The 12583-nt window shown below is 47.0% G+C and overlaps 1 long non-coding RNA gene across 1 annotated transcript; it reads left to right on the forward strand.

The window, feature by feature from the left end:
• Positions 1–274: 274 nt before the first annotated feature.
• Positions 275–11321, forward strand: LOC146359976 (uncharacterized). The gene is made up of 3 exons (XR_014787442.1): positions 275–916; positions 4244–4314; positions 10751–11321. It is a non-coding gene; the product is annotated as an uncharacterized LOC146359976 (long non-coding RNA).
• Positions 11322–12583: the final 1262 nt, after the last annotated feature.

Here is a 12583-nt window from a genome sequence, read left to right on the forward strand (position 1 = left end):
TCCAGCTTTGACTCTGTGGTCACTGGACATTACAAAAGAGCGACACACACATCCTCTCCCTCCCTCCTTCCTGTCTCTCCTCTCCCCTATGGAAATCACAGCCTGGTGTTTCTCGGCACGTTCTTTTGTAATCCTCTCCCCGCACTTCCGAGGGTGTGACAAGAGGAAGGACAGATGGGCAGCTCTTACAAAATTGAAAGAGGAAAGATGATCTTTTGGCAGGGACTGAGCAAAGGTCATCTTATACTCTGTGTGCGTCAGCAGAGATTTCAGCAGTGCGCAAGCTTTTAGGGAAAGTGGGATTGAAGTGACTCAGCAGAATACACCTGCCAAGGGGGCTTGGGGAACTAACCCACCAAGGCAGTTTCTTTTGCAAGCCATTTCTTCTGCTATGGGCAGATAGTTTAGATTAGGGCTGTGCACCGCTTCAGCCCAAGGCCTGAACCCCGAGTTGAAGCGGGCTGCTTCGGGTCACTTTGAGCCCCTTCCAAGACGAAGCGGAGGAGACATGAAGTGACCCGGAGCAGGCTGGGGGCTCTCTGAAGCATTCGGTGTGCTTCGGAGCTTCAGCACCCCTGGCCCAACCACACTGGCGCCTCCAGGTCCTTACCTGAGCTGCCGCCACCACCTGAGCTGCCACCTCCATCACTGCTGCCTTGACCGCTGTTGCTGCCACCGTTGCTGCTTCCTCCACCACCACCGCCGCCTCCACTTCCAGGAGGTTGCCATTTTAAAAATGGCGACTCCCCACAAGAAGAGTCAGCGCACATCGAGGCCTCAGGAGCTGGCAGCAGCGATGGCAGTGGCGGCGGAGAAGGCGGCAGCGAGGAGAAGGCAGCAGTGGCACAGCAGAGGAGGCGGCAGCGGCGGTGGAGGTGGTGGAGGCGACAGCAACAGAGGAGGCGGTGGCAGCAAGGTAAGGAGCTGGGGGGTTACACGGGGGCATCGGGGGGGGGCCCGAAGCAGGGTTCGGCATCCAAATACCGCTTCGGGTTCAGGGCTGAGTCGGGTCAGAGACCCCCTGAATCAGCCTGAGCCGAATCAGTCCCACCTCTATAGCCACAAAGCGGCTTCCAAGTTGGATCAGGTGGTCCCTGCACAGCCCTAGTTTAGATATACCTTTGCTACTCTCCTTGGTCCCTTATACTTCTTTTATCTTCAGTTATTGAGCTTATTGCACAATGGCAGGAGAGTGCTGCTAGAAAGAATTCCACGCTTTCGCTTGTCTTTCCATAACCAGTTGTCAGATATAAGAACAGATGCATTGGGGATGATGACTGGCCTGTCTAGTAGGCCAACATTCTGACTACATAAATATCCAAGTCCAGATGCTTCAGGAAGTTTTCTTTTAACAGCCCAGAGTTCTAACTAGCCCTGGGGTTCTGCACTTGCTAACGGTGTAAAGGATCAAGATTTTCATTTTAATGACTACCTGAGCTGCTAGTTCCTAAGGCCTGCTGGGCTGGCAGACAGCACATGGGACAGGTAGAGTAGTGCAACCAATGCTACTGGGGAAAAATGGTGAGTAAGGGGAGACATGATAGAGGGGTATAGAATTATGAATGGGGTGGAGAAAGTGGGGAAGGAGACGTTTTTCTCCTACTCTCATAAAACTGGGACCTGGGGTCATCCCATGAAGCTGAATAGTGGGAGATTCAGGACCGATAAAAGGAAGGACTTCTCCACACAGTGCATAATCAAACTGAGGAATTTGCTACCACAAGATGTAGTGATGGACATCAATTTGGATGGCTTTAAGGGCGCAATCCTATCGATTGCACCCTTGGTTATCATAAGCCCCCAAACATGGAGACTTACGATCGTCCTATGCAGGGCGGGAGGAGGCGATCTTCGCCTCTCCGTCTTCCTGCCCTACATTTTTCACTAAATGGGCTCTTTTGCCGTCTGGCTGGGACACTTCAGAGGGGGAGGGAAGGAGGCTGGAGAGACCTCAGGAAAGCTCATATCCTGGCCTCTCCAGTCTCCTCCCCTTCCTGCCCACTGAAACAGCCCCTTTTCCTCCTCTTCAAGGTTTCTTTTCCAGCTTCGATGGGCAGCCAGCATGGTTCTTTCCACACCAGCTGAAGGGAGTAGAGTGGGGGGTGTCCAATCTCCTTCCCCCCATTCTGAATTCTCCAATTGTCTCCGACCTCAGAGGAGGGACTCCAAACAATCCTATGGTCTAGGTGCCATGGGATTGCTCCCTAAATGGGGATTGGACAAATTCATGGGACAAATTCAAGGCTACCAATGGCTACTAGTCATGAGGGCCATATATTACCTCCACTATTGGGAGCAATATGCCTACTCATAGCTCGGGAACATGGGGGCAGGAGGGTGCTGTTGCGCTCATGTCCTGCTTGTAGGCTTCTCATGGACACCTGGCTGGCCACTGTGTGGACAGGATGCTGGATTAAATGGATTCTTGGTCTGATCCAGCAGGGCTCTTTTTCATCCACTGTGGCAACGTTGTGAATCAGCTCAAGACATTGTGCTTGCGCAGCAGGATACATTGGCGCCACTCAGCTGAAAAACCAACAACCCACCATCAGCAGATAACTTATTTCCTTCCACGAAGCTGTTATGGGTAGAAGGAGGGTTGAGGAGGGCAAAATCTGCTGAGGCGCAGAACTGCACCATGATGAGGCCATTCCATTGGATAAATACAAACAGCCTTCACCAAGTGGTAACGTACCACAAAGTGTGCATGGAACCATTTGGTAAACCCACCCTCTGTAGCCTTCTGTCAAATAGTGTGAAGAATATTTTCCAGATAAGGGGGCTGTTCACATGTAATGACAACCCAGCAGTTTAAAAATGAGTTGTTGGGGATGAGCAGGAGAGAGTGGGTGTGCTGTCTGCAGCATGCCCACCTCTTCCACATTTACTCAGCATCCCACGACCAGTTCCTGCTGAGCATGATTTCTGAACCCAGACCACTGGGTTGTTTAGGGGCTAAACAACCCAGCGGTTAACCCAACAACAAACCATGGGTTATCTGCTGGGTTGTTTAGCCCCTAAACAACCCAGTGGTCTGGGTTTGGATGTCATGCTCGGCAGGAGCTGATTGTGGGTTGCTGAGTAAAAGCAGAAGAAGCAGGCATGGTACAGATAGCGCACCCGCTCTCTCCTGCTCATGCAAACCAGGTCCTGGGACAGACATGTGATAAATTCTCTTTGCGCCTTGTCAAGAAATTAGAGGTTACCAGCCCACCAAGTGTGGTAAGTCACCACTCGGTAAATGCCTGTATTCTCCGATATACATCAGTGGAAATTATGCACGTGATGAAACATCATAATAAGCTACATGGATGAGAATGCAGTGTACTAGGAAGGGCAAGCCAAGGACATGACGAAGATTGATCTTGGAAGCTCCAGGAACCCTGGTATGCTTCACACTTCCAACACTGTAGGAGATGCTTCTCTCTGGTGCTTCCCATGCCACTGGGACTCGTGAGTTTGTGTGAATATTCCAAACGTGTGGGCGGAGCTGACCTTGTGAGTCTTTCCACCCTGTTCAGTGTCCTGGCAGGGAATTGGTTGGGTGGAAAAGATCCACCTCTTCAGCTTCACCCATGTGGCGGGAATATTCCCATGCCCATGCTCCCAGTGGTATAGGCTCACATCTCAGGGATGTGGCTGGCTGCCATAGTGCATATGTGAAGTGAGACTCTGCCTGAACAGCTCCCAAGAAGACAGATATTTCTGACCTGTGTTGCCATAATATTGCATGAGAGCAAGCTTACCTGAGGAAAGGTTACACATAGCAAGGGCTGTGTTAAGCTTTTTGGTTGGCTAACTGCCTACTTCTTTTCTGTGGGAAGCTAACATGAACTGTTGGGAAATGCAGAAGGGTTTTGTGCACTGATCTCTTGCTCTTAGTATTTATTTAGCATGCTTTGGTAAACGACAGTTAATAGCAGATAGAAAATATGAGCAACAGGCCAATATTTACATTGCTCAGATATATTTAGCCTACCACCCATCTCTCCTCTCTTTCTCTTGTCAATGTTTCACCTCAACAGTTAGGTTACAGGTGGAGGCTTTTTCTCTGCCAACATTGCAGGTGACTCCCTTGCCTTCTTATTCAGTGCCAGGAACATAACCACACCTGTTTGGCAATGAACAGGGCCCCGCTTGCATCCTGAAGGCACAGAGGGGATCAAGTGCACAATGATGATTTTCAGAAAGGAAAGGAACATTGCAATGACAACGTGACAGGCCTTTTGTTTTCTGTACTCAGGAAAAAAAGGCGTGGCGTGATCCTGAATTGCTCTCAGTTTTTGGAGACTGGCATCTTCTCTGTTACAACAGGTAACTTCATGTTCCAAAAAGTCACCTTTTTTAAAAGCTTAGTTCTATGCATCATTCATCTTTTAACTGGTAGGTTGTGACCCATAACTTGATCATATCCTAACTGAAGGCGGGTTGCCCAAATGGCACCAGCAGCCATTTCTTTCATTTTTTCAGAACGACAGAGAAATGTGAGGGCAAGAGATGGAGAAATATAGCAATGTGCAGCAAAACACTAGAAGTCAGGCCTGTGTTATACATTGGGGTTAGCATAGAAGTAGAACTCTGAAAATGTTGAGGACTACTCCTCTAGATCATGATGGTTCTTACTAGGCATTCATATATTATGAAAGCTTGCCTTGGATTGGCTCATTACAAGAGTACTCGATGCTGTAAAACAGGGGTCCCTAACCTTTTAGAGCTGGTGGGCATATTTGGAATTTGGAGGGTGTGTTATGGACACTTCCATAAATTGGCTGCTATGGGAGGTGCTTGGGCATTCATAAAATGGTTGCCATGGTGGGCATGGTCAATCATAAAATGCTCATTTCCCAGAAGGCAAACTGCTGAGACTAAAAGAAAAGTAACTGGCCCAAGAACCGAAGTACAAGGCAGAGTTGAGGTCTGAGCTCCAGTACACAAAACCACCCTTTTGAATCCAAATAAAGATGGCAGCTTGCTTTGCAGTATGCTAGCCTCCCAGATATATCTATATCTATATCAATCATCACCATCATCATCATCATCATCATCAAAAAATTCAGGAGGGGCAGGTGGTGGTGGGCTCCAAGAGAAATGTCTATGGGCACACTGATGCCCATGGGCACTATGTTGGAGATCTGAGCTGTAAAATGATGGAGGAATACAGCAAAGATTAGAAAGAAGAGCGATGGTAATGGATGGATTCCTGCATTCACTTTGCCGTCATAGTCCTGTTCCCCATTACTTCTATATTTACGTATTTAATGCACTTGTTAGCAACTCTTCAGCCCTGGCTCCCAGAATAGCTTACTGATAAAACATTAAACTACAATAAAACCATACAAAACAGACTACAGCAGGCAGTAAAAATCCAGCATAAAAGCAAAAACAGCACTAAAAGTCCTGAACAAATAAGGACCATCCACACCCAGCAAGACTGCACTGCTCTTCTGGCTTTCCCCCAGAAGTCAGATTTTCTTCAGTCTGAGAAAAGACAGAAGAAGCTCTGGGAAAACACGGAAGATCAACAATTGGATGGCATTGTTATATAAGTGCCCTGTAAAAACCAAGTGACTGAAGGATGGTGATTCCACATGAATAGCCTCCCTAGAAGCACCTGAGGTCCTCACCTGGTACCAAAAAGAGAATAGAGATGGCTCCAGGAGAACCCTTCTGTGAGAGAGAATTCCAAAGTCAACGTCAGGCCTAGGCCTAGCTCTGAAATGGGCTTCATCTGGGGTTCAGTTTAGATGTGGGTGAAGGAGGATCAGAAGGGCCAGATTCAGTTGTGCTGGAGGTCGGGCCCTGAGTCAGGCAGACCAGCATAAGAGGTAGGGTGGCCATCTGCACTTCACCAAAAGAGAGGATAAAAGAGAATACAAATGTGCATAATATTTGCACATGTTAATTCATATGGATAGATGCAAATTTAGAAGTAATTACTGTCATTTAAATAGAAATACAGTGCATCTCATTATGGTGGGGAAGACTATACAGGCTAAGGATGTACGAAAGTCACTTACCTTTCCGCGGATTATGTTTATGGTGGGGGGGAGGCATTCCGTTCCTCCCCCCGGAAACCTCGAACGGCAGGCTGTGCTCCGCGGTGGCTCTGCGGAGCAGCTGGCTAGGTCCAGGCCAGAGCCGTCCACAGCCGGATTTCCGGCCGCGGAGGGCTCTGGGTAAAAAAATAAAACAAAAAACAACGCGTATGCAAATGGCGGCGGCTATGGCCGCCGCCATTTGCTTTCCTTATTTTTGGCCATCTTAGTCTACGTAAATATTTATGTAGACTATTACGGCAAAAATAAAGGGGAACGCAAATAGCGTAGCGGGCGCTATTTGAGTTCCCTTTTATTTTCGCCGTAATAGTCTACGTAAATATTTACATAGACTAAGACGGCCAAAAATAAGGAACGCAAATGGCGGCGGCCGTAGCCGCCGCCATTTGTGTTCACGTGTTTTTTTTTTAACCCAGCTGTGATAGGCTACGTAAATCTTTACGTAGCCTATCACATCTCTGTAAAAAACAAACAAACAAACCTCCAGACTGCAAATGGTGGCAGCGGCAGCCAGTCGGAAGACCAGCCGCTGCCACCGCCGCTGCAGCCACAGCTGCCGCCACCCGGAACATCCGCCCCAGGTAAGTTTCGTCCCGGGGGGATCCGCGGGGGGGTGGGGGGGGAGGCCATTCCGCCACAGATTCCGGGGGCCTGAATGCACTGGCATTCGGCCTCACCGAGATCCGTGGCGGAATTCTCTGACATCCCTAGTACAGGCACAGGTGCCTCTGTGCCTGCTCAGTCTGCTGTCCAGGTGCTGTAGTACAGGGATCTGTGGAAGGTAGAAAGCAGCCCATTCGCTACCAGAGCAGGTTTTGGTACTCGTGTACAAAGCCCTAAACAACCTGAGACCAGGATACCTGAGAGAGCGCCTTCTCCCTTACCTACTTGCCTGATCACTGACCATCGGAGGGCTTGCTCCTGGTGGTTCCACACGGACCTATGGCCCAATTGGAGTCCACTAGGAGAAGACCTTCAGCGTGGTGGCCCCCTTTCTTTGGAACTCCCTGCCCCTGGAGGTCAGACAGACACCAACACTGTGTTGCTTCTGGCACCTCCTGAAAACAGCTCTATTCCAGAAAGCATTCCTTAACTGACCCGACACGGTTTTTATCGGCATTCTGTTTTTAATAATTTTAATATGCTGTTTTAATCTTTAATCTTTTTTCTATTGTACTTCTTGTGTTCACAGCTCTAGAATCTGTTTGGATGGGAAGCGGTATACAAATGTTGTAAATAAATACATACATATATACATACATACATCTCCAACTGTTTTGGACTTCAACTCCCAGAAAGCCCGACCAGCATGGCCAATGGGCAGGGATTAGGGTAGCCATGTGCCCTCTTTTATAGAGGGCAGTCCTCTCTTTGAAGGGCTGCCAGAAGACTGCATTCTATTTTGAAAGTGTCCCCTCTTTGAAGGACAGTCCTGTCCAATTCTAGTTTACAGATAAAATGCCATAAGATCTGTTGCCCATCAACAGTTAGCGCCTGAACTGCAGACTGAACAGGTAACTGTCTTTCACACTATGGTGAGATGTACCGTATTTCTATTTAATTTGTAGTAATTAATTCTAAATTGGCATCTATTCATGTAAATTCATGCACATTTTATGCAAACAGCTGTCCACTTTTGTGCTCAGTTTTGGTGATGCACTTTTTTTTGGCGAGTAGCCATCTAGCTGGATCTCCAAAATATCTGGAGATCTACTTCCTGCCCATCCCTGCTGTAGACAGGCAACTTCAAGGCCCCTGCCCTCTCTTCAAATGGTTTTTTATCTTTAAACCGGACTTGGCCTTTCCAATAGACAATGCTTCAAATAGAGGACGCTCCTCTGACAACTCTTCAAATAGAGAGCTGTCCTCTATAAAGTAGGACACATGGCCAATCTAGGAACTAGGCAGAAGGACAAATTCCAAAGCAACTACAGAGGAAGAACCAGAAGCAGATGCAAGGACAAAGACAGGCACAGCTCACAATCTGAGACATTGGTTAAGGTACATGAGCAAGCTTCCTCACACGCTGATTAGCTAGCTTGGCTGCAAGGGCTTTGTAGGGCCTGGTGTGTCCAAACTGGAGTCAGCTGGCAGTATTCAGGCTTGTAGGTCAGCTGACTTACTTCAGGGTGGAATGTCAGCTTCTGAGGGCAAACTTTCCCCTAAGGCTTAAGCCAGGAGTGGGTAACTTACAGTCAGGGCCAGAAATATTGGAACAAGGATAACTGTTTTGGCAGTTGGCCTCTGTACACCACCACATTGAAGTTGAAAGGAAACACACCCAGATGGGAGTGAAGTCAGGACTTTCAGCTGTAATTCAAGGGGTTTGACAAAAGTGGGGCACTAACCATTCGGGAAGGACAGCCAGTGGCATACACACACGCACCCATCGTTGGTGGCTCAGAAGTAATGGAATGAATGGCTGACAGGTGTGGCCTGTTTCCTGGGTAGCCCATGACCAATCAAGCAGATAAAAGGCCTGTAGATGGTTCTGAGTGTTACAGTTGCATTTGGTAGCTGTTTGCTGGAACTCCCAGCATGAGGTCCAAAGAGGTGTCCATGTGAGTGAAGGAAGCCATCATTAGGCTGAGGGAACAAAATAAACCCATCAGAGAGATAGCAAAAACAGTGGGAGTGGCCAACACAACAGTTTGGAACATCCTGAAAAAGAAAGAATTAATTGGCAAGCTCAGCAACAGCAAAAGGCCTGGAAGACCACGAAAGACAACTAAAGTGGATGACTGCAGAATCCTGCTCATGGTGAAGAGGAACCCTTTCACAACATCTAGCCAGGTCAAGAACGCTCTTGAGGAGGGAGGCATGTCATTGTCAACATCTACAGTCAAGAGATGGCTTTATGAATGTAAATACAGAGGCTTCACAACAAGGTGCAAACCACTGTTAACGCTCAAGAACAGACAGGCCAGATTAGCCTTCACCAGCAAACACCTAAAAAAGCCTGCCCAGTTCTGGAATAAGATTATTTGGACTGATGAAACCAAGATTAACTTGTACCAGAATGATGGGAAGAGAAAAGTATGGAGAAGGAAAGGAACAGCTCATGATCCCAAGCATACCACATCATCTGTCAAACATGGTGGAGGCAGTGTTATGGCATGGGCCTGTATGGCTGCCAATGGAACCGGGTCACTGGTGTTTATTGATGACCTGACTGCTGATAAAAGCAGCAGGATGAATTCTGAAGTGTATAGGGCTATAGTTTCTGCTCAGATTCAGCCGAATGCTGCCAAACGGATAGGACGCCGCTTCATATTGCAGATGGATAATGACCCAAAACATATAGCAAAAACTACCCAAGAGTTTCTCCAGGCAAAGAAGTGGGATGTTCTTCAATGGCCAAGTCAGTCACCTGTTCTCAACCCAATAGAGCATGCTTTTCACTTACTGAAGACAAGACTGAAGGCAGAAAGACCCACAAACAAGCAGCAGCTGAAGGCAGCTGCAGTAAAGGCCTGGCAAAGCATCTCGAGCGAGGAAACTCAGCATTGGGTCATGACCATGGGTTCTAGACTTTAGGCAGTCATTGACTGCAAAGGATTTTCATCCAGGTATTAAAGGCAATCCTTAAGTTTGAAATGATGTTGGTTTGTTCCATTACTTATGAGCCACCAGCGATGGGTGTGTGTGTATGCCACTGGCTGTCCTTCCTGAATGGTTAGTGCCCCGCTTTTGGTGCCCTTTCACCACTGAGAAACATGGTGACTGGCTGCTGGGGGGCCTCGTGCATGCCCTCCCCGGTTCCTTACAGCAGCCTTCCCCATCCCAGTACCTTCTAGATGTGTGGACTGCAACCCCCCATCATCCCCAGCCTGAACAGCTGACTAGGGATTAAAGGGGGGGTAGTCAGCACATCTGGAGTGCACCAGGTTGAGGAAGATTGCCCTACAGACAAGAGTGTCACAACAATAAATGCCCTGGGTTGTATCCAATTATAGTCTAACTTAAGTCCCATTCATTTTAGTGGGTCTACCCTATGTAGGATTACACGGATACAACGCCCTGAGTCCAAACTCCACCTGGCTTACTTGAGGTGGTCAGGGGACATGGAGCAGGATTTCAGTGTCAAGGGCCACATATTCAAGTAAGGGGGGAAAACAGCTAGTCAGGACCTTACAAAAGGGGTTTCATAACCCCTTTGTTATATGAAATACACAGAAACACATGCACACATATGCACACACACATACATGTTCTATCTTAATATTTTCTAACGTGCCATTACTTTTGTTTTTATAGAACAGGGTGTTCCTTAATGGTTACATCTGGATTTGTTACACGCACTCACAGGGCTGGGAGGAGGTTTGCCGACTTTTGAAATCAAACATACTGATACCTGGGTGGGGCCTAGCATTATCAGGCAGGTCCAGAAGCCAAGTCCAGTGCCAAAACTGTCTGTTCTCTTAAAGGTGTACAACTTTAAGCAAAAGATGACTGAAAGTGGAAAAAATGAGCCTTGCCTCATGCTTTTCTGGCAATTGGCCTGAAACAAAAAACAAAACCCCTCTAGTTTTGTTTTTTCTGGTCACTTGGCAATCCTACCTGGAAGGATTCCAAGATCCAGCAAGAAGAATTAAACCCATGCTTGCTTTCCATATTAACCCTCTTAATAATTTAACTGCACCCTGGCTGTTTTGAACTGGCATACTGAAGGCTTTTTATATTTGTTTTTGTAGGTATTTTTTTCTGTCAAGGAAAGGATGAATCCTGCATATCTGGAACGTAAGCCAAAGAAAATACAGAGATGTAAAACCCTGCAATGTCTCCCAGTACATCACCATACATGGCTGATGTTACTTTTCTATTACTGAAAAATGCTGTTGGATATTGAGTTCTACTTGCAAAACAGCTAATATTCTGCATAATAGTCTCTAATCAGAGTACTTAATAATAAAGGAAAAGTTAAGAGCAGGATTTTTTTAAATCTCAAAAGTATTATTACTAGTAACTCTCTTCTGAAATGTGATTATTTGGGAGCATGTCACTATGGGAAAGAGATTGACTGTCTCCACAAGATCTCCAGCAGTTGCTGAAACTTCTAGCAAGTGGGCAGAGCCAGGTTGTCCAGTATTTTCACTGCTACACAACGTACTGTTTTGTAATAGATGATGATGATGATAATAATATAACAATAACAATGTGATGTTATATACTGGACCAGCTATCTGGCTTCCATTGCTGAATGGACATGCAAGCTTTTGACCTTTCAGAAGTCTGAAATGTTAAGCAGAATAAAGCTCAGTGGTCAAGCTCAGTGTCACTGAGGGCTCCTTCACACGGAGCTTTTATCCTATTGAGATTGCTCCTTCACAGAAGTTTGCGGGCTCTTTACATGATGCCGTGCCCCTGCTGTGCCCCTCCTGCACTAAAAGCCCTTTGTTCCGTTTTTAAATAGATTGCAGATAATGAGCTATCAAATTACCCGGTTGTGTTCCGCTTCAGTTTCCTCCGTGAAAAGAGTTAAAGCGGCAAGAAGAGGAGCAAGATCAATGAAAGATATAGAAGACTCAGATACTGGGAGAAGGAAGGGGAAAGGGGCAGAGAAAAGGAAGCACTTGTAAAGGGAGTCAGTTGTGATCCTACATTTAAAACGGAAGCAGAAAGCCCCGTTTTAAATGCAGGATTTTAGGCTGGTGTAGAAATGCCCTGAATGCCTGCATGCTTTTTCCCAGAAGGCACTGGTGCAGTGAGCAGATCTCCCCGCCACATGCATGCTTTGTCATACCTGCACCCCCCCCATTGTAGAATCTTCAAAACAAAACGACAACCCCTTACCGTCAGTTTTCTGTCAATTTTAGGGTTGCTATGTACAATAGAGCACAGGTGGACAAAAGTAGATCTCCAGATGTTTTGGATTTCAGCTTCCAGCATTCCTGACCATTGGCCATGCTGGCAGGGGCTTCTGGAAGTTGAAGTCATCTGGGGATCTACCTTCTGCCCACCCCTGCAATAGAGGGCATAGCTCCTGCATAGAGGACTGGGCTCTGGGACTTTTAAATTAGTTGTGTAGAAGAGTTTGCACGACAAGCTACACCTGCTGAAATTCCCTCTTCTACAGAGGTATTAAAGGTACTAGAGCCCGGTCCACTATTGTACTGACCACTCTAGACATCTGCTTATTTTCCCCATTTCAGAATTTAAAAAAATTAAAAGTCAGTCCCCTGTGAGATGTCCATATTCTCATCGAAAGTCTCAATTCTTATTCATTCTCTGCCATCAAGGAGCAGTGGGGGAAAATGGTGTTGAAATAATTTGTTCTTTGCAAACAGGCAGATTATGTAACACAACGAAATGAAACCTCTGTTGATGGTGTTTTGATATATAAAAAGGTAAAGGTAAAGGTGTCCCCAACCAGTCGTGTCCGACTCTAGGGTGCAGTGCTCATCCCCGTTTCTAAGCCGAAGAGCCAACGCTGTCCGAAGACGCTTCCGTGGTCATGTGGCTGGCATGACTGAACACCGAGGTGCACGGAACACTGTTACCTTTCCCGCCGAGGCGGTACCTATTTA

Source organism: Heloderma suspectum, chromosome 1 (assembly GCF_057233095.1).
Source record: "Heloderma suspectum isolate Gila_16-S chromosome 1, 16-S_ref, whole genome shotgun sequence".
NCBI classification, from domain to species: Eukaryota; Metazoa; Chordata; class Lepidosauria; order Squamata; family Helodermatidae; genus Heloderma; species Heloderma suspectum.